This window comes from Vombatus ursinus, unplaced genomic scaffold, assembly GCF_900497805.2.
Source record: "Vombatus ursinus unplaced genomic scaffold, bare-nosed wombat genome assembly UNPS02013931.1, whole genome shotgun sequence".
NCBI classification, from domain to species: Eukaryota; Metazoa; Chordata; class Mammalia; order Diprotodontia; family Vombatidae; genus Vombatus; species Vombatus ursinus.
This window is the reverse complement of record NW_020953709.1, coordinates 2,138,599-2,163,231: the sequence shown is the minus strand read 5'-3', so window position 1 is coordinate 2,163,231 and position 24,633 is coordinate 2,138,599. Positions and strand designations below refer to the sequence as shown.

General features: G+C 43.3%; 1 pseudogene; it reads left to right on the top strand.

Moving 5' to 3' along the window:
- The first annotated feature begins 1,498 nt into the window (after window positions 1-1,498).
- LOC114040714 lies at window positions 1,499-24,359 on the top strand (annotated as a pseudogene).
- The last annotated feature ends 274 nt before the right edge of the window (window positions 24,360-24,633 follow it).

The following is a 24,633-nucleotide window of genomic DNA, read 5'->3' as shown; positions in this document are numbered from 1 at the left end:
TAGAACTTGGTTGAAGTATTTTTACAAATAAGGAAACTGAGGATCAAGAGAGGTTAGATGAACTGCCCATGCTCAAAAGAGCAAGTAAATGTCAGAAGTGAAATTTGGACCCAGTGCTTTCCAAACTCCACATACTAGTTCTCTTTCCTTTACATTGTATTGGCTAGCCATTATTACAGAAAAAAAAAAAATTCTATTGAAAGCTTTCATTTGCCTTGCTTTGACATCATGCAAATCATTTAACTTATGAAGGCTGTGCTATTGAAGTGAGGACTCTAAATGAGGAATATTTATTCCTTTCCCAATAGTACAAAAGACTCCACAGCCAGGCTAGGGCTTCCAATTCCATTTGGATTGAGAAAAGGAGAGGATAGGGGTCACTAGGAACAATTCTTTTTTGTTTTCTCATTAAGCCTTCCTCTTCCTGATCACTCAACTCCTCTCTTATGCAAAGAAATATTGACACGACAGCTTCTCCAGCTGCCTCTCATTTTAAGTTTCATTGTGAGTTAAGTTTTGTTATCCTGGTTCTTTATTTGAGGAGTTCCATTCCACCTTCACAGAGGATAAAGTTTACTCAGTAGGTCATTGCTTCAGAAGCAGGAGGGAAAGAAATGTCCAGGGCTGACCGGGTCTATCAGTGATTCAGAGGAAGGAGATGAAATCAGTCAATTCTGGCCTACAGGCTGATAGCTCTCAGGATGATAAGGAAACAGACCATAGATGGAGAGCCAGAAAGGACCTCAAAAGTCATCTAATTGAATCTTCTCATTTTACAGAAAAGGAATCAAACTCAGGGAAGTTCAGAAACTTACCCAAAGTCAGATAAATAGTAGTTGTATACAACAGAAGTGGGATTTAAACTTCTCTGGAAGATAACTTGGTAGCCTTCCAGTCCAAACCATATCCAAAAGGAATTACCACTACAATATACCCTTACTCAAGAACATCCTGTGACTCCCTATTGCCTTTAAAATCTAAACACCGCTGTTTAGCTTTTAAAGTTCTACACAACCTAAGCCCAACCTCCCTTTCCATCTTCACTGGAAATTACTCACCCTCCCGCATAGTTTGGCTGTGACCCAACCAAACTGGGCTCTCTTTTGTCCCTTAAAGACTAACTCCATCTCCTATCTCCCATGCCTGGAATGCACTTCATCCTTACCTCCACCTCATAGAGTTCTTTTCCTTCCACATGAAACCTTTCCTGACACCCCCCGCCTCCCGCCTTGGGTTACTTTGCATTTAATTGCTTTGCATATCAAGGTAGCAATATATGAATGTATTTCTTCCCTTTACAATTATACTGTATCTATTTTTATATGCCCTGGCTGTCTCCCCCATTAGGATATAATATATGCACAACCCCATAGCAAATTTTAGTTATCAACTAATCACAGAATTGTACATATAAGTCAAATACTTTTTAAATTGATGACCCATTTCACTTTTCCAGGAGCAAAATGATCTTTGCTGTATCTTTCTAGAATTCAATACAATGACTTCACCAGGCCCTGAGCTGAACACCGTGTTTGTGGTACCTCCCAAAGCCATCTCCTCTCTGCTACCTTCTGTGCCTCTGTACCCTGGTTACCAACCTCAAGTCCATCTGTAGCCTGGGGACCAAATCCAAATGATCCCACCTTATGAGCACGAACATGTGGCACAGAAGATCCGGAAAGAAGGCAAAGTATTAGGGGTAAGTTGAATTTCTCTTTGAACATCAATGAAGACGTTTGTCATTTTCATTCTTGTTCAGTTGTTTTAGTGATGTTTGACTCTTCATGACCCTATTTGGGTTTTCTTGGCAAAGATGCTGGTGGTTTGCTACTTCCTTCTCCAGGTCATTTTACAGATGAGGAACTTGGGCAATCAGAGTTAAGTGACTTTCCCAAGGTCACATAGTTAGTGTCTGAGGCCAGAATTGAACTCAGGAAAATGAGTCTTCCTGACTTCAGGCATGGTGCTCTATGCACTATGGCGCCACCCAGCTGCCATCAATGACTACACACTGTTGATCACTTGGGGCATGGAAAAAACAGGCACACAGGTCAGTGGTTTCAGACCTACTGATGGGCAGCTCACCTGGGAACATATGAGTGAGGAAATTACCATTCATATGGCAGAAGCTGTGAGAGCTGCTTGCCACAGCTGGTCTGATAGGCACATGCCTGCTGGTGGGACTGTTCCATCAACCAGCAGGCAAAGGAAAAGCAGGATACCACAATCTCACAGTTGGAAAGGACCTGATGAGAAGTATCTCTATGGCACTCCCAAGAATAAGTCTTTCATCTTTGCTTGAAAAATTCCAGTGAAGAAGAACTACTCCCGATATGCTAAGGCAGCTGTGGATTATAAACCAAATACAACTTCCTCCATCTTGGTGAACTGAGCACAGTTCCCTCTATCTTGTGAGGGTGAGCTTTAGCTCACCAATCAGAGACCCTCCTGGCCAAACTCCCCACCCCATGGTCCCTCCACAAGAACACCTTATAGTACCAGCTGTTCTGGGAGACTGCAAAGGTTCCCCGATTCCAGAAGCCAGCCTGACTACTTAAGTCAAGTGTATCTTACCTAATCAGCCAGCTTTTGCAACATCCTCTCTCAAACCACTTTTGCCTGAAGCTTTCCCTTTCTTTGTTATTTAAGCATCTAAAAGCCCCATGTAAACTCACCTTGGAGAGTCTTTGCCAGTGAAAATGAGGCTCCCTCGATGGCTAACTTAATAAACCCCAAGAAAATTCTGTCCAAATTCTGTCTAATTCTGTCCAAGAAAAGTCTGATACTCACTGGGGTCTCATTATTTTTGTGTCCTCTACACAGTCCATTTTTCTTTCCCTCTAACTGTGAGGAAGTCTTTCCTTCCATCAGGCCAAGATCTACCTCTGAAATTTCCCTTTACTGATCCTAGTTCATCAACTTGGAACTATCCATGTGATAGCAGCAGTAGGAGAGAAGCCCACAGGGCCCTCCAAGGACCAGCTGCTCTCTCCTTCCAGTTGACCAATTACTTCAAGGGCAGTAACACTGAAGCTGCAGCTGTGGGACCCTTTGCTATACCAGCTTCATTGTGGGGTATTTGGCAATAATCAGTTTCAGTGTTATTATGCTCATTTTATGGATGAGAAAACTGATAATGAAGAAGGTTAAGTGATTCTCCCAGGGCCACACAACTAGTCAGTTTTTAAGATAGGATTTGAGCCCAGGTCTCTCCTGACTCCAAATCCAGGTCTTCTTTTACTATAAATCTAACTGCCTCCTCTCATAACCATCTACCACTTTTCTATCTTGCACGGATCAGGAAATTCATTCTGTGGCCCAGACAGAATTTTCTGTCCAGGCTTGTAATTCAGGGCAAAACCCGGGGACATACAGGAGAAACTGGAGCTGACCGGAAGGGGTAGAAACCTACAGGTTTCACTTTTGCTAGTAGGAAGCTTACTGAGAGGCAGGTGAGTCAACCTCAATCCTGCACTCTACCTCACCATCCATATCCAATTGTAAGTTTCACCTCCACAACATTTCTCAACTCCATTCCCCTTCTTTCTCATCAGAAGACCACTACCCTATCACCTATCTTGTTGCAATAGCCTCTTAATGTCTCTGTCTGCAATTTCAACCCTGTTCAATCTATCATTCATAAAACTGTTGAACGGATATTCCTGAAATAAAGGTCATGTCACTCCCTTGCTCAATAAACCTCTAGGATCAAATACAGACTGCTCTGTTTGGCATCTAAAGCCTTTCATGTTCCAGTTACAACTTACAATTCCAGACTGATTGTGGAGTAATATACTGCACAGACTACCTAAACTGGATTTCTTACTGTTCCTCCCACATGAAACTCAACGTCCCATCTTCATTAGCACAGGCTGTCTCTATGCCTGGAATGCACTCTCTCCTCACCTCCACCTCTAAGAATCTTTAATTTTGATCAAAGCTCAGCCCGAGCTTTACCTTCTATGTCATTTCCTGGTCTTCCCAACTTCTAATGGCTCATTCACAAAATTATCTTATATTTATTTTTAAAAGATTTGTATATACTCATGTACATATATATTAGCTTTGTCTATAGAAGATAAACTCCTTCATGACAAAGATTGTTTAATTTTTATCTTTGTATGCCCAGTGCCTGGCAGAGTCCCCAGTACACAACAGGTTCTTAATAAATGCTTCTTGATTGATTGTTTGAGGAAAAGGTGTTTAACAGGAAAGTGGCAATATTCAATTTGTTGTAATTTTGTTGTTGAGTCATTCAGTTGTGTTCAGCTCTTCACGACCTTGAGGACTACAGCACACCAGGCCTTTCTGCCCTCCACTATCTCCCAAATTCACACTCATTGTTTCCATGACACTATCTGCCCATCTTATCCTCTGCCCTCCCCTTTTTCTTTTGTCTTTAATCTTTCCCAGCTTTTCCAGTGAGTCCTGTTTTCTCATCCTGTGGCCAAAGTGCTTAAGCATCAGCTTCAGTATTTGACCTTCCAATGAATAGCCTGAATGAATTTCTTTAGTATTGACTGATTTTATCTCCTTGACTCTCAGATATCTTTTCCAACACTACAATTTTAAAGCATCGATTCTGTGGTTCTCAGCTTTCCTTATAGTCCAACTCTCACAGTTGTACATCACTACTGGAAAAACCATAGCTTTGACTATATGGACTTTTAATGGTAAGGTAAGATCTCTACTTTTTTAGTATGCTATCATAGCTTTCCTTCCAAGAAGCAAATGTTTTTTAATTTCATGGCTACAGTCACCATCTGCAATAATCTCTGAGCCCAAGAATATAAAATCTGACATTGCTTCCATTTCTTCTACCTCTGTTTGCTAGGAAGTGTTGGGACCAGTTGGCAAGATCTTAGTTTTTTGTTTGTTTATTTGTTTTTGTTTTTTTAAGTGAAGCTTCAAGCCAGCTTTTAAACTCTTCTCTTTTACCTACATCAAGAGATTTCTTAATCCCTCTTCACTTTCTGCCATCAGAGTGGTGTTGTCTGCATATCTGAGATTGTTGACATTTCTCCCATCAACCTTCATTGCAGTTTTGATTCATCCAGCCTGGCATTTCACATGTGTTCTCTGAATATAAGTTAAATAATAAGGTGACAATATGCAGCCTCGTCTTACTCCTTTTCCGATCAATCTTAATCCAATCAGTTGTTCCATATTCGGTTCTAACTGTTGTTTCTTGGCCTGAATGCAGGTTCCTCAGGAGACAAGTAAGATGATCTGGTGCTCCCATCTCTTTGAGGATTAACCACATTTTTTTTGTGATTCACACAATCAAAGGCTTTAGTGTAATCAATGAAGCAAAAGTAGATGTTTTTGTTTTTGTTTTTCTCTGGAACTCCCTTGATTTCTCCATAATCCAGTGAATGCTGGCAATTTGGTCTCAAGTTCTTCTGCCTCTTTGAAAACCAGCCTGCTCTTAGGTAATTCTAGGTTCACATATTGCTGAAGCCTATCTTGCAGAATCTTAAGCATAACCTTGCTGCTATGTGAAATGGGTGCAATTGTTCAGTAATCTGAACATTCTTTGGCATTGCCCTTCTTTAGGATTGTGACATAAACTTTTCTTTTTCATCCATTGGCCACTATTGAGTTTACCAAATTTGCTGCATATTGAGTGCCACACTTTAGCAATAGCATCTTTTAGTATTTCAAACAGCTCAATTGGAACACCATCGCCTCCACTAGCCTTATTGTTAGCAATGCTTCCTAAGGCCCACTTGACTTCATTCTCCAGGACGTCTGGCTCTAGATCAGTAACCACACCATCTGTGGTTATCAGTGATGCTAAGATCTTTCTTGTATAGCTCTTCTGTACATTCTTTTTTTCTTATTTTTTATTTTAGATAAATGCTAAAACTTAAATATATAAGAAGAAAAGAAAAAGAAACATTATAAACAAATATAAAATAAGAAAAAAACAAAAATGTCATGTGTACAGCAGAACATAGGAGAGGATTCAAAATATATAGCAATAAATTTTCATTTCAAGAAAGGCTGTATATTAAATTCTATGCATTATGTTAAAAGCTGTCCATCTTTTTTTTGCTTCCTTGTAGGTTTTCTTTTGTTCTCTGCTGTACACTTTTAACTCTGTTCTTCCCCCCCTGCCCCATCCACCACTCCAAGGCTACAGTTGAATATTGGATATATTTATATATAGGTATTGATATATACATACACTTAAACACATATACACATACATATATAAACATATACTTTCCCTAAGAGATTCTACTCCTAATCTTTGTTTTTGTGCACGTCTTTTTTTCCCTCTCTCTCCTAACTCCTCTACTTCTACCTACAACCTTATCCTCCTATTACTTAACCTACCCCCACTCCAGCAATCCCTCCCTTATCCTCCCATTCCCCTAAATGTAAACTCCCTTCTATATCCCCCTTTTAACCTATTCCCACACCCTCCCCTCTAAAGATCCCTCCCTTATCCTCTTCTTCTGTGTATTCTTGACACCTCTTCTTAATCTCTTCTGCTCCTGTTAAATCCCTAACATTTTTGTCTTTTTTTTATTAATTTACTTTGATTTATCAACAATCACTTCCATAAAGTTTTGAGTTTTAAATTTTTTCTCCCCCTCCCTCCCCACCCCCCCAAGATGGTGCACAATCTGATATAGGCTATATATATATACATTCCTATTAAACATATTTTCACATTAGTGATGTTGTAAGGAACAATTAGAACCAACAGGAAGAACCACAAGAAAGAGAAAACAAAACAAAATGGAAGAAAAAATAGCAAATATGCTTCGATCTGCATTCAAACTCCATAGTTCTTTCTTTGGATGTGGACAGCATTTTCCATCATGAGACCTTTGGAGATGTCTTAGATCCTTGCATTGCTGTGAAGGGCTAAGTCTGTCAATGTTAGTCATCGCACAAAGTGGCTGTTACTATGTACAACATTCTGGTTCTGCTCACTTCACTCAGCATCAGTCCATACAAGTCTTTCCAGGTTTTTCTGAAGTCCCCCTGCTCATCTTTTCTTATAGCACAATAGTATTCCATTACATTCACAACTTGCTCAGCCATTCCCCAATTGATGGGCATCCTCTCAATTTGTAATTCTTTGCCACCACAAAAAGAGCTGCTACAAATATTTTTGCACAGGTGGGTCCTTTTCCCATTTTTATGATCTCTTTGGGATACAGCCCTAGAAGTGGTATTGCTGGGTCAAAGGGTATGCACATTTTTATAGCCTTTTGGGTATAGTTCCAAATTGTTCTCCAAAATGGTTGGATCATTTCACAACTCCACCAACAATGCATTAGCGTTCCAATTTTCCCACATCTTCTCCAACATTTATCATTTTCCTGTTTTATCATGTTGGCCAGTCTGATAGGTGTGATGTGGTACCTCAGAGTTGTTTTTGTCTTTTATCATGCCCATTTTTGCATGAAATATTTCTTTGATAGCTCTGATTTTCTTGAAGAGATCTCTTGTCTTTCCCATTCTGTTGTTTTCTTCTATTTCTTTGCATTGCTCATTTAAGAAAACCTTCTTATCTCTCCTTGCTATTCTCTGGAATTCTGCATTCAGTTGGATATATCTTTCCCATTCTCCTTTACCTTTTGCTTTCCTTCTTTCCTCAGGTATTTGTAAAGCCTCATCAGACAGCCATTTTGCTTTCTCACTCTTCTTTTTCTTTGGAATGTTTTTGTTGCTGCCTCCTGTACAATATTGTGAACCTCTGTCCATGGTTCTTCAGGCTCTTTATCCACCAGATCTAATCCTTTAAATTTATTTATTATCTCCACTTCATATTCATAAGGGATGTTACTTGGGTCATACCTATATGGGCTTATTGTTGAGGTTTAGAGTTGGGAGAGCTGGTTCAGGTGTGAAAGAATTCACTTAGATGTTCTCTGTAACCACTGAGATCTTTATTAACACAAAAGCATTGGGCTAGCCCAAGAAAGAAGACTAGCAGCTTACAGAGGGATAGGGGACTGTTTTGTCTTACAAGATAAGGGAGAATTGTCATGATACAGGATGAGGAAGATGGATGAGAGGATAGGGGACCCAGGATAAGGGATATCAGGGAAATTTTATGACTCAGGATGAGGGAGACAAGGAATATTTATGGTCCAGAATGGGGGGAAGTTTCATGGTATCTCAAGATAAGGAGAGGAGACTATAAGATGCCCTCAAGTTCAGGAGAGGCTTTACAAGATACTGGAAAACAACCCTTAATTAATTTTTTTTTTAGCTTTTAGCTTTTAGGGCACTGTTTGCATTTGCATCATGATGGTTTTCCCTACTTTCTTCAATTTAAGTCTGAATTTTGCAATAAGAAGCTTATGATCTGAAACACGGTAAGCTCCCCGTCTTGTTTTAGCTAACTGTATAGAACAAGGGTGGGGAACCTGCAGTCTCAAGACCACATGTGGCCCTCTAGGTCCTCAAGTACAGCTCTTTGACTGAATCCAAATTTCACAGAACAAACTTACTAAAAGCATTTGTTCTGTGAAGTTTGGATTCAAGTCAAAGGGCCACGCTTTTGCTATGACTAGAAAGTTATCTTGACAAAACTCTATTAGTCTCTGCCCTGCTTTATTTTGTACACAAAAGGCCAAACATGTCTGTTATTCCAGTTATCTTCTGATTTCCTATTTTAGCTTTACAATCCCCTGTGATGAATGCGTCAGTGGTTAGAGCATACTCTTGTATTACTGTGATGCTGAACAGTTTGCCTTGGATTCAAACAGAAGTCATTCGGTCATTTTGGAGAGCAGCCCCCATGACTGCTTTTCTCGCCCTTTTATTGACTATGAGGACTACTCCACCTCTTCTGAGGGATGCTTGCCCACAGCAGTAGATGTAGCAGTCAGCGGGATGAAACTCACCAATTCCCATCCATTTCAGCTCACTGACACCCAAAACGTTGATGTTTAATCTTTCCATTCCATTCAGCTCGGTTCAGGTTCACGTACAATGTCGATCTTTACAGCATCGGACTTTCCTTCCATCACCAGGCACTCCCACAGCTCTGCTTCCTTTCGGCTTTGGCCCGGCTGCTTCATTAGCGCTGGAGCTACTGATGGTTGTCCTCTGTTCTTTCCCAGTAGTGTTTTCGGCGCCTTCTGACCTGACGGGCTCATCTTCTGATGCCATCTCTTTTATCATTTTAGTACTATCCATGGGGCTTTGTTGGCAAAGATACTGCAGCGGTTTCCCATTTCCTTCTCCAATTCATCACTTTTTGTCAGACCTCTCCACTATGACCTGGCCATCTTGGGTAACCCCACAAGCCATAGGTCATACTTTCATTAAACTACACAAGCCTCTCCACCAAAACAAGGCAGTGATCCGGGGGAAGCGATGGACATTTATTAAGTGCCTGTTATATACTAGGCACTGTGCTAAGTGCTGAGGATACAAATAAGAAAAAGAAAGAATCTTATGCCCGGAAGGAGCTTGCAATCCAATGGGAGAAGACCACACACAAAAGGACATGGGAAAGCAAGGTGGGGACACCAGGCATGGGGGCATCTTGTTCCATGGAGTTAAAGCCAGGCAGAAAAGCAGATGTAAAGTGGAATGAGCTGAAAGTCCAACGTCTACCTCCTATAAAGGAAGGCTTTGGGAGCAGTTTGATATTGCACCCTCCAGCTCTAGGGTCTGAGGGGAGAAGAGGTTGAGGGAGATGGTGCCAAGGCTTGAGTTAGCAGCGTCATGATGAGATTAGAAGTGAGGAGCTTATCTTGGGAGGGGCATCTTGTTCCACCTTAGAAACCAGACAGAATAGCAGATGCAAACTACAAATATGGGGCTGGAGTCCTGGAGAGATATTAAGACTTAATATATACTTAATTAATGTTTGTTAAATTGGTGTAGTTTCTATTAATGGATTTCAAGAAAGGAATGCCTCCTTTCAGAGACAAAGGGACTAAAAAGAATGAAAGGAGTTATAAATGGGTGCTTAAGCACATCCAAACTCCTTCAAATAAACCCTCATTAAAAGTCAATGGAGGAAATTGATAGGATGCCCATCAACTGGGGAATGGCTGAGCAAGCTGTGGTATATGAATGTAATGGAATACTATTGTGCTATAAGAAATGATGAGCAGGTGGACTTCAGAAAAACCTGGAAAGACTTGTATGGACTGATGCTGAGTGAAGTGAGCAGAACCAAGAGAATGTTGTACACAATAACAGCCATGTTGTGTGATGACTAATATTGATAAACTTAACCCTTCCCAACAATACAAAGATCTAAGACATCCCCAGAGTCCTCATGATGGAAAATGCTATCCACATCTAAAGAAAGAACTATGGGAGTTGAATTGCGATTTTTTTTTTCTCTTCTGTTGAGTTTTGGTTCCTCCTATTGGTTCTAATTTTTACTTACATCACTAATGTGAAAATATATTTAATAGGAATGTATATGTATAGCCTATATCAGATGGTGTGCCGTCTTGGGGAGGGTGCTGGGGAGGAAGGGGGAGAAAAAATTTAAACTCAAAAGCATATGGAAGTGATTGTTGATAAATCAAAATAAATTAATAAAAAAATTTTTAAAAGAAAAAAAGTCAATGGGAAAGGTCAAACTTGAAGAACAGAAGAGTTCAGATTCCTTTCTCTGCAAAATTCTATGTTCTTTGAAAATGGTGGCAAATGGTTTGGGGGCAGGGGGAAGAGCATCCAACACCCAAAAGATTAAATTCACCTGAATGAAATCTGTCTTAACTATGTTCTCCCCTGACAGGCCATCCAGATCGTGATTGGACTGATGCACATCGGCTTTGGGATTGTCCTAGTAACTAGGATGTTTTGAGGATATACCTCAATCTCTTTTGTAGGAGGGTATCCCTTCTGGGGAGCAATTTCAGTAAGTAGATTGCTATTAACTATTGCTATTGATATTAACAAATACCAACAAATGCAAAGCATTCTTGTAAATAAAATCGTGGTCATATGCAAGAATTGTACACTAATAGACCCCTGCAAAAAGCTAGAGGGCAAAGAAAAAGTTAAGGAGGGCAAGAATGGAGGCGGGATTCCAGTCAGGTCCCAGGCTAAGTAATAATGAAGGAAATGTTTAAGGAGGCAGAACTATCTGTGTATCCTCAAGGCCAGCACAGCACCCTGCACCTCACAGATATTTAATAAATGTTTGTCGAATGGATTTGAATTCCTCTCTCATCTCACTGCCCTTCCTTCCTTCTTCAGCTCTCTCTTTGTCTCTGTCTCTCCCCCACCTCTTTCTTTCTCTTTTCTCATCTTTAACCTTTCCTCTTCTTCTTGTCACACAATAAAATCTCATTCCACACACATTCTGAAGCACTTAGCACTGCAGGAGATGCTGGGGATATAGAGACAAAATAGAATACAGTGCGTGCCCTCAGGGCGCCTGCATTCCAGAGATTCCCCAACCCCAGCTTCCATTCAGCCTCTTCCAGCCAAGTTCACACCTTGGGTGCTCTATTTATGGGCTCCTACCTCTCTCCTGGTATAACTCCTCAAGCCTCCCAGTCAACGTCCAGCCACACTGGTCCTAATTATCGGTGCCACCAACCTCGACCTTAGGGGAAAGGGCACCGGGAAATGGGAACAAAACATGGAGCAGGGGTAAAGAACTGGGTCATGGGTTAATAGACTTATTGCTGGAAGAATTTAGTCTTATGGGGAAACTGAGACCCAGTGAGGCTAAAGGATATCCAAGGTCACCCAGGTAGTAAGTGATAGTTTCCAAGATCCTCTGACTCCTGAGACAGTCTCTTAGCCCTTGGTCAGGGAGGAGGAGAAAGCTGAAGAGAAGAGGAGCCGTGAGTAGCTGAAGAGGCTACCCGATGTCTATGGGAACATCTGGATAAAAAGGAACAAGAAGCCAGTCATTCCTCCAGATGTTTCCAAACACCCTGACACAGACAAAATATGAGCTAAAATACCATCCCCCTTCAAGTAGGTGTTCTGGGGCCAGGTAGGCACAAATCTGACTCCCCATGCCATGGTAGGGGCAGGGCATGCCAGGGAGGGATGCGTAGGGAATGAAGTTGCCTACCTTCTCCCTGGCAGCTAAGGGGCGCCATAGTGCCTAGAGTGCTGAACCTGAGAGTTCAAATCCAGACTCAGACACTAGCAGTGTGACCCTGGGCAAGTCACTTCACCCTGTTTGCCTCAGTTTCCTCATCTGTAAAATGAGCTGGAGAAGGAAATGGCAAACCAATATCTTTGCCAGGAAAACCCAAAATGGGATCAGGAAGAGTCAGACCCGACTGAAAAACAACGGAACTGGGAGGGGGGCACGCGGCACATATTCATTGGAGGAGCAGCTAGTTCATCTTTCTTGGTCCTACATACTAAGGAACTGGGATCATTCCAACTGTGTGTCTTCCTAGAAGGGTGAAAACAAAAGGTTATAAGAGAAAGGGTTATAACAGAGACAACCTCTCTCCCTCCAGGCCTGCACCAGCAGACCGGCTCTCTGGCCTCTTGCTAACACACCCTCTTTCTTTCATGCCAGTTAATCGTTTCTGGATCCCTTTCCGTGTCAGCTCAGAAGGCGCCAGTCACTCGCTGCAAAGTAAGCAGGACCAAACACAGACACTCACTCACACGCAAACTCAGTTACTGCACTTCTTCCATCCATCCCAATGCCCCTCCCCATGACCCTCCTTGTATCTTTCTCAGATGAGTGCAAGCCTGGGAATGAATACTGTCAGCGCCGTCTTCTCAGCCGTGGGCATCATCCTTTTTATCACAGAGCTAAGTATCTACTGGGGACACCATCTGTACCGAGATCCTCACAACTGCCACGAAGGGGTGGCGAGGATCGAGATTTTCCTGAGCCCCTCCAGCCTCGGGTGGAGCTAATGGTCCTTCTGTCCCTCGGGACAAATGGTTCCCTTACATCATTGCCCCACAGGGAGCCAGCACATGACAGGAGTGATTTCTGAACTGTTACTTTTCCAAAAATTTGAACTAAGTCACTGAATAGCTTCCAAATCGTACCATTCAGGGTCACTTCCCCTGCCATATCCTCCTCTTGTGACCTCCTGTCTTCTCTCTTCTAGTGGGGTTTAGAATAATAGAATGTCTAAGAGAAGGGCCTTTAGAACAAAGAGTATTGGGGCAGCTAGGTGGCGCAGTGGATAGAGCACCGGCCTGGAGTCAGGACCTCAATTCAAATCCAGCCTCAGACACTTAATGCTTACTAGCTGTGTGACCCTGGGCAAGTCACTTAACCCCACAGCCTAACCAAAAAAAAAAAAAAAAAAAAGAACAAAGAGCATTGAACATTGGCGCTGGGAGGCTTTAGAACAGGGGATGTCAGAGCTGGGAGGAAGCTTAGAATAGGGGATGTCAGAGCTGAGAGATCTGATCTTCCAAGTCATCTAGTCGATCGCCCCCCCCACCCCCTTTTGTACATGGCAACATTGTGTCCCAGGAGGGATGACTTATCCAAGCTGACATGGCTGGCCAGAAGCCAAGCCACAAGGACAGCCAAGGCGTGCTGTCTGACTCCCATCTAAGATACAGCGCCCTGCCCTAGGGCTGCCTCTCATTTACCCAGAGATAGGAGGTTTTCTGTTGCTGATTCTGTTGGGGAGCAGTGGAAAGGCTTGATCCCAAAGGAGCTCTGGACCACCAGCAGGGGCTTCCTCACTGGCCAGCTGTGCCATCCACCCTGGGAAGGGGCCACATTCAATGTCAATTCCCAGGACAGAAGAGCCAGGGGCAGACAGGCCAAGAGCCCCCAAAGCCTTGCTTACCAGGCTTCTATCCCTCCTCAGACTATTTATAATTTAAGGCCCACAGATTTCAATCTTGGAGGAGACTTAGAAGGCAGCCAGTCTAACCCCCTCTTAACACTCATAATATCTAGCATTTATTTACTTAGCGCCAGGAGATTTGCAAAGTGCTTTGCAAATATTCTCATTTGATCCTCACAGCAATCCTGCAAAGTAGGTGCTGTTGTACTCATTTTACAGATGAGGAAACCGAGGTACAGAGAGGTTAAATAACTTGTCCAAGCTCACACAGGCAGTGTCTGAGCGCTCAGATCTCCCTGGCTCCAAATCCAGCACTCCATGCACCAGGCCACCTAGCTGCCTCATTTTCCAGAAATTGAGGTCCAGACCAAGGAGGGATGGGACGCGTCCAAAGTCATGCAGGTGGTAAAAGACGGAGGCCAGATTCCATAACACAAACGCTGTGACTCCAAATCTAGCCCTCTTCCCATTCAGTCTACCAGGGGTTCTCCACCTGGGACCCACGAACTTGGTTTTATTTTTTGTTTGGTTTGGTTTTTGGTTTTTTTGCTTTTTGGTGAGGCAGTTGGGGTTTACTGATTTGCCTAGGGTCACAGAGCTAGTAAGTTGTCAAGTGTCTGAGGCCGGATTTGAACTCAGGTCCTCCTGATTTCAAGGCCGGAGCTCTATCCACTGCACCACCTAGCTGCCCCACATGAACTTGTTTTTAAAAATATTTCATTGATCATTAAAATATTTAATTAATAATTAATAGCTTAATTCCAATATAATTGGTTTCCTTTGTAATCCTGTGTATTTTAGAAATTTAAGGATTTGATCTTTTTTTTTTTCTTGCAAGGCAATTAAGTGACTTGCCCAGGGCCACATAGCTAGTGACTATCATGTGTCTGAGGCCAGATTTGAACTCGGGTCCTCCTGACTTCAAAGCCAGTTTTCCATCCACTGCGACACCTAGCTGCCCTCCTAAGACTTGATCTTGAGAAGGGGCCCGTGAAATAAATATATGGTGAAGGACTCCTAAATTATATACCATCATCTCCTTGATTTACAAATAAAGAAACTGAGGCCCACTAAGATCTGTGTGACCCTGAGCAAGTCCCTCCTTTCTCTGGGCCTCCATTTCCTCATTTGTAAAATGAGAAAGTTAGACGAGGTTACTTCCAAAGCCTCTAGCAGCTCCAAATTTACAATCCTAGAAAATCAACGCCCAAAGCCACCAAATCTGGTAACTCTGGAACAGAAGAGAATTCAGTAATATAAGAAAGGTGCAAAGTTCCATTCAACATTCAAGGGAGAGGAGATTATTTCTTAATAATGGGGGAGGGGGGTATAGGGAGGCTTCCTGGAGGAGGTGGTATTGGAATTGGGCCTTGCAAGAGGAGTCGTTTTCCAGTAGGTGGAGATGAAGGGGCAAAAGATTCCACCTGCACCCACACAGCGGGCGGGATCTCTCTGCGGATGATAGAATCCACCTGCCTCACAGGGCTGTCGGAAGACTCAATGAGCTAAAGGGAGTCCTTTGCTCCTGCCCTAAAGGGGCCACTTCAAAGTGATCGACCAGTATTACTCAGCTCTGGGCCCGACCTCAGACCAGATCAAGTCCAACCCTTTTGTTTTATAGTTGAAGAAGCTAAGGAGCAGTGACTTGCCCAGGGTCACACAGCTTGTGCATTACATGGTTTTTGAACCCACCTAATAGGCCAAATGGCTATTTCTGTCCCTGTATCAACCAAGACAGAACAAGGACAGGCTCCCTGGTGTTGGAGCCAGATGATTTGAGTTCCAGGCTCTGTTTAGCCATATACCAGAGATCTGACTGAGTAAATCATTTAACCTTTCTGAGACTCAGTTTCCTCCCCAGTGCTAGCAGTAGCTAAGATTTCTAGAATGCTTACCATGTGCCCAGCTCTGTGCCAAGTGCTGTGTAATCATCACCTCATTTGCTCCTGAGAACAGCCCTGAGAGGTAGGGGTGCCATAACCACAGGTGCCTCCTGACCCTGGCTGAGCACCCTATGCCCCACTGTCCTTAAGCCAGGGGAGAAGAGAGAGAGGCCAGAGAGGGCTAACGCTTGTCTCTCTGGAGATCCAAGTTGCATATGTCGGACCCCTCCAGGGAGGATGCTCCCTCATGTTTTCTGCTTTCAGTCCACAGGAAAAGGGATCTCATCCGTTCTACTCCTCTTTTCCATCCTGGAGTTTGCCATCACCTGCATCCCATTCCAGATGCCAAATGGTCTGTTCCCAGACCAACCAGGTGGGTCCCGGGATTCTCTCGGTCTCAGGAGTCAATGACCTCCTCCTTCTCTTGGTCCCGGGAGGGAAGGAGACCACCAGTCATCCTTTCTTTTCTCTCTATTTCAGGCGACTCTCCTTGCAACTGTTTCCCAGGCTCATATAGCACATCCAGGAATCATCCCTCAACAAGGAGTCAATCCTCTACTTTATTCAAATGTGGTCAATGGTCACCAATAATCCAGCCCAAGGAGGAACTTTGCCTGGGGGGAAAATGGTCCCTCCCCAGCTCTCCTGGATTTCCTTGACTGATTTCCATCTTTCTCGGTGCTTTGATGGAAGCTGCTCCCTCCCCATGTGCATCCTGGTTGTGGTGCCTCAGTCCGGCCCTTAGACCAAGGGCCAAAGATGAACCACGATGAAATAGATCCCCGGCAGCCCTTCCTCACTCTCCTCTTCCACTGAGTTCTAGTGCAAACCCTCCGTGTGTCTTATTTCCTCCATAAAAATGAGAAAATGACTCCGTGTGACTGAGAGCACTTCACTCCTTCTGGGCAGGCCTACCCAGGTCTACACAGTCTGCATGTGCGTATATTCCAAGGGTAGGGGATGCTGATCTGAGACAGTCTCCGGGAAATTTCTTCTCTTTTATTTTGCTTTGCTTTGGTTTTGGCTCCAAAAAAAAAACAAAAAAACAAAACTCACTTATTATATAACTTTTGGTTTGAAAAATAAATTTCATTGATCTGTTTTATTATTATATCACTTCCCAATGTGTTGTTCCCCTTTCCTCCTCTTCCTCTGCCTCCCAGAAACCAATCCCTTGCAATAAAGAACAAAAAAAGAGAGAAAAAAATCCAATTTCCCTTCACAGAAATAGGGGAAGGGGGGATCGTGGGCGTGTAACATCACATCAGATTTTTTTCAATGTATTGATCATTTTTGCTGGGTTTTTCCTCTCCTTCTCCTTTGTATTTTTTCTTTTAAGAAATTCTTGGTTAATGGGATGACATTAAGTGAAGGGAAGTTATGGTATTAACCCTTATTTAAAAGAATAGTTTGACAAAACTAACAAACCTATCCAAACAGTCTGATGTGATACATAGTGTTCCACCCCAATAGCCCCCCACCTCTACAAAGAAGGGACAAAGGGCCTTCTTCTGTCTCTTCTTTGGTCAATTTAATTCTTTGTCATTCAATTTCACTTGTTCCATCATTAGCTTTCCAGTAATTTATGTTGTAGAAGTCACTGCGTGTGTTTTTCTGGCCCTACTTTATTTCCCTCTGTATCGATCCCCATGTCTTTCTATGCTTCTCTGTCCTTATCCCACCCATAGGTTCTTACAGCACAGTAATATGTCCTTACTCTCAAGTACCACAATGTGCTTAGACATGCCCTAGTCGCTGGGCATCTGTTCTCTTTCCTGGGAAACATCAGAGGGCAGCAGAGAATCTCACATGCCAAGTTTCTCCACGGGCTTCTGTTGTCTCAACTTTGCAGCCAGAAAAACTGAGGATGAGGAAAGCTACGTGGCATTCCTGGGCCAAGCCAGGTTTGGGACACTTCCCATGTAAAATGGTGGAATCTTGAATACTCTTTCTTTTTTTTTTAAATTAATAAATTTATTAATTTTTAGTTTTCAACATTTACTTCCACAAGATTTTGAGTTCCAAATTTTCACCCCCTCTCACCCCTCCCCCCACCCCAAGATGGTATGCATTCTGAATACCCCTTCCCCAAGTCTGCCTTCCCTTCTATCTCTGCCCCCCTTCTCTTTGAATACTCTTTCATAGGGTCATCTTATGAATCAAATCCCTTCGTGGTGAAAAAAAAAAAACTCAATCTAACACAAAGGTATCCAAGAACCAACCAGTGATCTACGAATTTCAAGGCATATTCGATAGAGTAAAAAATCTAAGACAACCAAAGATACAACCTTAGTATTTGCTGTAATGGAATCCAATGGATAGAGTGCTGGGGCCTGGAGTCCAGAAGATTCATCTTCCTGGCCTCAGACACTTGCTAGCTGTGTGACCCTGGGCAAGTCACTTAACCTCGTCTACCTCAGTTTCTCCATCTATAAAATGAGCTGGAGAAGGAAATGGCAAAACCCTTCCAGTATCTCAGCCAAGAAAACTCCAAATGGGGTCACAAAGAGTCAGAAATGATTGAACAACAACAATAGCTGGTGTTCTTTGTGTCATTACCTTCATCTACTGAGCACTTGCTATGCTCAGGATAATGTTCTAGATTCCAGAATCAAAGAACTGTGACGTATTGCCCTGGCCATATTCAAGAGTGAATACAAGCCGGCTCCAACCCACCATCCCAGCATCGTCTCACACTCCTCTCTCACCTTTATACATTCAACGGTCCTGTCAAACCAGACTCATCTCTGTTCTCTACATGGTACAGTTCTAGATTTTGAGTTAGATGACCTTGGTTCAAGTCTCAGCTCTATCATTTGGTACCTGTGGGACCCTGGGAAGTCACGTACCCCCTTTGGATCTCGGTTCATGATCTAAATTGGAGGGAGGGGGAAGGTGTTGAATTGGAAGGCTTCTGGGGTCCCTTCAAACTCCGTTCCATCATTCTATGAACACAGGCCTCAACCGTCCTCCTCCGTTCCTTTGCTCCTCCTGTTCACTGTGTGAGGCACAGCATACCTACGGCCTCCATGGCACTCTGGCTCCAATGCTTCTCAAGCCCTTTGGTTGGCTGGCTCTACATAATGTATCCTGTTCAGCCTTACTCAATGCTGTGCCACCCAGCCGCCCCCAGGGCACAAGGGGTGGAAGTGATGCTGGTCGGCCTACCTAGCTCCCCAAGACCAGGGAAGCATTTTGTAAACTTTAAGGTCCTGTGGAAATGAAAGTTAATAACTACTAATGCCTGATGATCTACAGTTCACAAGGCACTTCACAACACACAAATTATCTCACGGGCTCTTCCCAATAGCCAGGTGAGATGGGTGCTCTTCTCATCCCCATATTACAAATGAGGAAACCAAGTCTGTGAGAGGTTAAGTGACTCCCAGCGTCACACAGTGAGTCAGCAGCAGGGCTGAGATTCAAATCCACACTCAGAAGTAGCATAGGACAGTGGGAAAGGAGCAGAACTTAGAGTCGGACCTGCATTCAAATTGTGATTGTGGCTCTCCTACTTCCTACTAGTATGACCTTGGTTGAGTCATTGAACTTCTGGGGGCCTCACTGTGCTCATCTGTCAAATTAAGGAGGCTGGACTAGATGACTTTTGAGATTCTATCCAGCTCTAAATAGATTCTTTCCTCTTAGAGGATAAGGGAAGGCTTTAGGGGAACAAGAGAGAGGTGGTGCAGTGGATAGAGTGCTGGGCCAGGAGTCGGGAAGACCTGAGTTCAAATCCAGCCTCAGACACTTACTAGCTATGTGACCTTGGGTAAGTCACTTTACCTCTGTAAAATGGGGTATAATTATGGCACCTCCCTCCCAGGGAGATCAAATGACATATGTAAAGTGCTTTGTAAATTTTTAAGTACTATATAGATGCTAGCTATAATTATTATTATAGCTAATAATGGTAGGAAGAAATCTAACAATATTACTTGGTCTGCCTTCAAAATTCTCCATTTCTACTGTAGAGAGATGTTCCCACTTCTAATCTTTGACCATTGACTCAAAACCACCCATACCGTGTCTATCAATGCCCTGGGAGGTGAAAGAAAACCAACTGGGGAATCTGTTAAGTTTATTAACAAATAATGAAACCATTGGGAGGACTTTGGAATTTCAGGGGAAACGTTCTTTTTCTTCCCTTATCACTATGACCGTCTTGGTTGGGGCTCCAGAGGTGCCCGGAGCCCTGAAGGTGCCAGAGCTGAGCAGCCAGAGCTGAAGCAGGGTGGTTAAGTCACACCATTCTTTCTGCAAGGTGGTAGCCCAAGGGTTGAGGGCAGGGGACTGCTCTGAGCCTTAACTGCAACAATCATAGAGATGATGTCCCCCACTCTGATTCCTGTCTGTTAGCCCACGAGAGAGCCGTTTCTCCAAGTCCTATGCTGGAGGGAAGGGCAGAACTAGGGGGTGATGCATGGAAGTTACCAAGAGGCAGATTTGGGCTTGATGGAGGGGAGAACTTCCTGACAGAGAGCAGGGGTTCTTAAGCAGGGGTGTTCTTAAGCAGGGGTCCACAGATTCACCTTGGGGTACACTCAGTCCGGGCTCAGCAGCAAATCAGAGGCTTTTCTTCACTATTCACTAACTGGACAGGAAACAGTCACAGACTCCCTGCATGTGCTCTGACAGGAGCAGGACCTCTCCAAAAGTAACCTCAACAAACTCCCAACTTTAAATCGCTACATAAATGTTAGTTACTATTAGCATTAGTAATAAATATTTATTGATTGGCCAATTATCTGGGCCACATTTTCCTCAATCAGAAGTGGGTTATATATAGGCTGAGTTACAGGTAAGGTTGGACAGGAATAAGCTAATATATATTTAAAGACATACACACTTACACACATACCTACATGCAGACACACAAACACCTATATGCAAACACTTGCAAATATATGTGACCAATATATACATACATATATGTACAAGTATCTGCATCTGCATGTACATGCATACATGCATACATGCATACATACATGCATACATACATACATATATACATACACACATATCTTCTTCTCAGCCCCAAGAATTGGTATCTATGGAACTACCATAAAGACTTAATGAAATGTAGCCCATTGCTACTGGACCTTGACCCTGAGAATTTAATTGCCCCAGATAAAGTAGCAGATGTGCCAACAGTCCGCAAAATGCACAGTGTGTGTGTGAGACATGAGAATGGGAATGTATCGTCTTTGTAATAACCCCAGCAGGTAGGGGGTGGCTTCCCAGATCACCTCCACTACCTTATTAAGAGGAGAAATGGGGGTTTCTTGAATGGAGCCAGTGTAGACAGCAGGTATTGGGGGAAAGGTATGAGGCTGAGAAGCAGAAGTCCTGTCTCTCATTCCCTGCTCCTTAACTTCTCTGTGTGTTACTAGGCAAAGCACCTTCCCCTTAGGAGCCTTGGCATTCTGTATCTATAAGATTGACTTTATCCTGATCATTGTTCCAGCATTTCCTGAAAACCAGAGTCATCTCACTAAGTAAACTTCCCTCTTTTTTGGTTCTATTTCCATGGTTTGTGAGAGAGCAGGGAATAGGACAGAAGGCTATTTCAGTCAGGTGCTTAAATCATTGTTCTCGTTGTTATTCAATCACGTCTGACTCTGGGATCCTGTTGATGGGGTACTCAGGCCCCAGCCCCAAGATCATGTCTATGAAACCCTTTCAATTTCTCACAGGGCTTCCAGAGACATGATCTCAGGGCTGGGACCCGAGCACCCCATCATTGGGGTTTTCTTGGCAGAGATACTGTAGGGGGCTGCCATTTCCTTCTCCAGCTCATTTTACAGATGAGGAAACTGAGGCCAAAAAGGGTGAAGTGACTTGCCCGGGGTCACACAGCTAGGCTGGATTTGAACTCATGAAAATGAGTCTTCTTGACTCCAGGCCTCAAACTCTATCCACCGTGTCACCTAGGTGCCCCTCGCAAATCATAAGTGTTTAATAAATGCTAGTTGATTTTACTTGATAGAAACTCCACAAAAATTGGATCAACTAGAACACAGAAATAACAACCATAGTAACTCATATTTATATAGCACTTTAAGTTTTGCAAAGTACTTTACAAAAAAATATCTTTTATCCTTAAAACAAACCTGGCTGGCAGCTGCTATAATTATCTGAGGCTGGGAGAGGTGAAGTGACGTGACCATGGTCATGCGGCTAATAAACGTCTAAGACTGAACTTGAACTCAGGGCTTCCTGACTCCAAGACCAGAATAGCCCCACCTAGACATTTGTATGTCTGTAGAACAGAATCGCTCCACGTTGTAGAACAATGTTTCTAGAACAGAACTGAATCGAATTGAATTGAATTGCAGGGGTCTTTTGGTTTATAGACTCCTCTGGACAGGAGGTAAGTTAGTACCAGCACCTGCATCTTTCAATGAAAATGCTAAAAATCAAAAGGAATATAAAGATCCTTCATTTGTATCTTTCAGCAATCGGTACAACATGGCATCCCCCTGATTTGCAGTCACTGGAACATCTGTGGTTTACATCCCAGACAACGGGAATGTCGTCCAGAACAATCACCCGGTGGTTTCCAGAGGCTATGACCAAGGCACAGGGGTGACAGTCTTACAAGTCCCAGCCAGTGTGACGCCGCATGTTGGAGGAGCCCTAAACTCACCCAATGCATCCACAGGGTTCAACCACACACCCATCATGCTCCAGAATCCACCTGGAATGTCACACTTGTCAAATGCACCCGCAGTGATTCAGAATCCTTCCATGGTGATCCAGAATCCTGTTGGAATGGCAAATTCCCAGAATCCACCCATGGGAGCTCTGAATGTGACAGGAACAAATACCCTACAGAACATACCCATGGTGAACCAGAATTCCACTGTGCTTTCCCCAGAAACCAGACACATCGCGAGCCAACCTATTTCATCCTTATCATATGGAAACTTTACTATATCTGATATAAGGAGATTCATGGCTCAGGAGGTCAATTCATTAGGGGTGAGCATGGTTTTGAATTTTTTTTCTCTTCAGTTGATGTATTCTCCTAGTAGGGGCTAAGAGTCACACTTGGATAAAGGAGACGGGGGAGTTTTCAGAGGAGACATCCATTCAAAAGGTGGTACTTGGGCACTAGAGATCTTTGGATCCTAACACTCCGGAGAAGCCCTTTCCAAGTATAATACTCCTGTATCTTTTTTTCACAAAGGATTATTTATTTCAGAAGGTATAATCATAAACATATAAACTTACTCTGCCCTGCCCTCCCATGTAGGAGGCACAGTCCCTGTAAAATGCAAATCAAAACAATCATGTTGGAAAGTAATTTGGTTCAAAGAGAACAGATATTTTAGTCACTTTATTTGCATAATTCCAAATTGCTTTCCAAAATGGCTGTACCATTTCACAGATCCACCAACAATGTATCAGGGTGCCTATCATTCTATAGCCCCTTCAACAGAGACTATTATAATGTTTTGGTCATTTTTGTCCATTTGCAGGGTGTGAGGTAAAACCTCAAAGTTTTGCATTTCTCTTATGACTACTGATTTGGAGCATTCTTTCATGCGGTCGTGAACACTTTGCAATTCTTTGTTTGAGAACTGTTAATATCCTTTGGGCAGCTAGGTGGCACAGTGGATAGAGTGCTGGGCCTAAAATCAGAAAAACTCATCTTCTTGAGTTCAAATCGGGCCTCAGACACTTACTAGCTGTGTCATCTTGAGCAAGTCACCCCACCCGATCTGTCTCAGTTTCCTCCTCTGCAAAATGAGCTAGAGGAGAAAATGGCAAACCTCCAGTATCTCTGCCAAGAAAACACCAAGTGGAGTCATAAAGAATTGGACAGGACTGAATAACAATATCCTTTGACCATTTATCTATTAGGGAATGGCTATTAGTTTTACATATATTTATTCATCTTGTGTATATATATATATATATATATATATATATATACACTCATATATATGTACATATATATACACACACATATGTGTGTATTTGTGTCTATATATGTGTATGTGTGTGTATCTATCTATCTATCTACATATATATATATATATATATTATAGATATTGGATACCAAACCCTCATCAGAAAGATTTGATACAAAGAGAGACTGACCTTTGAAGAGGTACCAAGACGATCCTTTAGTGCCTAGTATCCAGAAACCATCATACTAGGGGACGGAGGTTTTCAGGGAAGATGGTGGAATAGGTCAAAAATTTCCATGCTCTACAGACTTCCTTCACAAACAGAAAATTGGCCCAAAACGAAAGTAGAGCAGCAAAAATAAAGGGATAAAGCCGTTGTCCTCCTAAGACAGCTCGAGAGGACTTCAGAAAAGACAGGGCCTCCAGGGCTGAGGTTTGGCCAGCATGGAGCGTAGACACCTCCAGACTGACTCCACTGAAAACAACACAGAGGAGGCCTTGAAGGCCGCTCTGTAGGGAGGGGGACTAGTCCTCAAGAAATTTCACCTCACTCACAGAATATGAAATATGAAATATAAAATCCAAAGGCAATAGGCTCCCTGGAAGTCAGACAGGATGGGCAGACCCCCAATGTTCCTTATAAAGAACAGCTGCTACTTTCTGGCCTGTAAATGTTTGTGCGGTTTCCCTCCGAGCTTCTGTCCCGTCCTGAAGAGGATCTCGCTAACCAGGAAATGCCCGTGTCTCTCCAAAAGCCCAGCTGGATTTCCGGCATCCTCCTCTCCTTCTCTAAGAGAGGGGCCTGGACCTCCTGACCCTGGCCTTGGGAGAAGATGGGCCCCTGCAGCTGATGTTGCCTAGGAAGTCCCTCCGTCCTTGTCCGGGAGCCTGGTGGGGGGAAGGCTAATCACTCGAACCATGCCCACTGCACGCTGACGAGATCACGCACGCCTTTGCACCTGGCCCTTTGGCACTGAGAGTCCAGGGACTGAGCCGAGGAACTCTGAGAGCTCCACCCTGGATCCTGCCATCTCTTTGGCGTGGCGGAGAGGGGGTGCGGTCAGTCGGTCCTAGGGGCCTCTGCCAATG